We start from the raw sequence: 2,732 nt of genomic DNA, 5'->3' as shown, positions 1-2,732 counted from the left end.
CTTCAAGCGCCCTGGCGGAGTTGCGTGTGCGTGTGCGTGTGCGTGCGTGCGTGCGTGCGTGCGTGCGCGGGCGTGCGTGTGTGAGAGAGGCTAAGAGGCAGGGCGATCAAGAGAGAAAAATTCACAAATACGCAGAACAGTGTATTTCATAGGGCAGTGCTTCTGCGTTCTCGAATGAATCGGTGATACAAAGAACTCCCCAGGGAACCGTAAGTAGAAAATAAGTCCATTAACATCTGTTTCCATGAAAAGATAGAGAAAACTGCTAGCTGCCTACTGAACTTGTGTTCCCTTTGCTCCTTAGTAACAAAAGCTTGATTTTAGGATGTTGGGGTGGGAGAGGTTAGTTGCCATCTAAAGCTTTTATTTCTCAACCTCCCTTGCTGCTAAGTTTTGGCCTATAGGATGTAAAGTAAATTTATTTCTTGGAATATCTAGGAACGTTCCTTAAAAGAAAACCAGGCAGATGACAGATCTCTTGTCATTGCCAAGGGCAAAGGTAGGTGTTGAGGATGTCAGAGTAAAAAGATAAAAGCAGCCTGTGTCTTCAATGGCGTCTTATTGGCTGCGTCAAGACTATGGATTTCCTTTCTTGAGATTTATTTTACAAGAAAGAAAAAAATTCTAATTTGTTTAAGCCACTGTCACAGGGCCTGTCTTACTGGTGGCAAAGCTAGTTCCTAACTGATACAGAAGGCAAGTAGCTTATTTTTTCTTTTTTTCACAATATATGGGTAGTACACATGACACAAAGTGATTGTTCAAACTACGAAGTCAAAAAACAGAAGGGGGAGATTTTAACCCAACTCTATTACATTTAACCTGTAGATGTGAATGTATAACCTTTAATGTCACAGACCCTTTTGAGAAACTCTAGGTAACTGTAGACAGTCTCCTTTAGGGAAATATGTATATGTATTTACATAGAAAATCTTAACACAATCTCGAGAATTTTATGGAATCAGTTAGGCTAGTCCACAGAGCCCTTGTTAAGAATTTCTGCATTAGATTACAATTACATCAAAAATCAGAAAAGAAGGGACTAGATCTGACTTGGCTAATGGTCTGTGCATTCAGAGTCTTTTTCTCAGTGAAACTCAGAATTAGATTGGGTTACCACACATCTACAGGGCCTTATGGGAGAGCAACCTAAATCTTTTGGATATGGAGTTGGCTGGTGAAACCATTTGGTGGAAGAAATCAGATGCCAACTCTGAGGCCTGGTAGGTCCCTAGTACTCAGGGCCAGGCCAGGCCATCACAGGGGGCTTCAAAAGGCTTCTGAGGCTAGCTGTAGCCCAAGGTAAAATAAATAGATAAATAAGTAATAAGTAAGCTTATTTGTTATGTAAATATGAGCAAAAAATATTGGAAAGGGTTTTGTGGCCAGATGTGCACTGTCTTTGGAGAAGTATCCATTTGTGTTTATTAAATTTTAGTAGATTGTGATTAGTTTTATAAGACTTTGTATGTTTGTGGGACACCCTGACAAGACAGCCCGTATAGTTGGTTGGTTAACGAAAATGTAACAAGATATTTTACTTATAGAGCAGCTGTTCCAATGTTTGGGCATTCCATTTCAAGCTGCTAGGAGCTGATCTAGTCCAGAGAGGCTTTACTGAAAGTATGTTGTAATAAACAGTGTCCATTGGGTGAATTTGCCTAAATCATTTTTTGTACGTTATGTCTGTGGGAAAAGATACATGATATTTTGGAAGCTGTTTTACTTTGATTTCCCAGCAAAGTAATCATTCTCTCACAAAATTGTAATTGTATGATGCCATAAAACAAGTTTAATCCAAATTGTGAAAATGTGTAGGCTCCACCAGATTAAGCTCCCTTTGGAGGACACGTATAACTCATTTCTTTAGATCTTTATCATATATGTTTTCCTCTTGAACTATTTGCATATATTTCTCTCCTTTTTCTTTTAGGAAAAAAAACCTCACAAACAAAACATCAAATATCCTTATTCTATTAATTTTGACCTCTAAGATTACATGAAGAACATAATAGTGTTTGTGGAGCATTTTCTCATATTAATACATCAAACTAGAATATTCTAGGCTAGTTGTTATCAAATTTCTGTGCGCAGAAGATTCCAAGGTCCCTCAGGGCTCACATTCAGGTGGCCCATGGTACAGGTGGTAGCTATACCAAAAGTCTCTTTGACTAAAAGGTGAGATTATTTGCTTCCTTTATTTAATTCTTCCCATTTGAAGACTTTGAAATGCCATGTAACATTTTTTAAAACAGTCTTCTCTAAACAGTAATGAGAATCATTTGGTTCTCATAGTTACTTTGCCCTGGATAGGATATAGGGTTACCTTTGACAACATTTGAGATAATGTATATTTTTGGGATCATATTCAACGCTCAATCATTGGGGTGAATGCTGATGTACCCTGTCATGTCTACAGTGCCTCCTAAAGACTGTGTCATTTAAGATTTGAAAATGCCCTTCTCAGACAATTCAAGTGATGATTGAATTGATGACACTATCAGGAAGAGAAACTTTAAAGCACTGTTCAGATGCTGTTCCATCTGTTTCATGTCATAAACCCACAGATGGTGTCTTCTTTCTTTAGGGGACTTCTGACATTCTTGTTTTACAATGTTAGGAATTATAATATATACAATATGCTTTTTCCAAAAGTGTCGTTTATGTTTGTAATATACTGTCCTTTAACCCAGAAGCATGTATCATGTAAACTGCAGATGTCTATTTTTTGC

The sequence above is a fragment of the Pteronotus mesoamericanus genome, unplaced genomic scaffold, assembly GCF_021234165.1.
Source record: "Pteronotus mesoamericanus isolate MK-2021 breed Mesoamerican mustached bat unplaced genomic scaffold, CSHL_Meso_final scaffold_85, whole genome shotgun sequence".
NCBI classification, from domain to species: domain Eukaryota; kingdom Metazoa; phylum Chordata; class Mammalia; order Chiroptera; family Mormoopidae; genus Pteronotus; species Pteronotus mesoamericanus.
Note: the sequence above shows the minus strand (reverse complement) of the source record.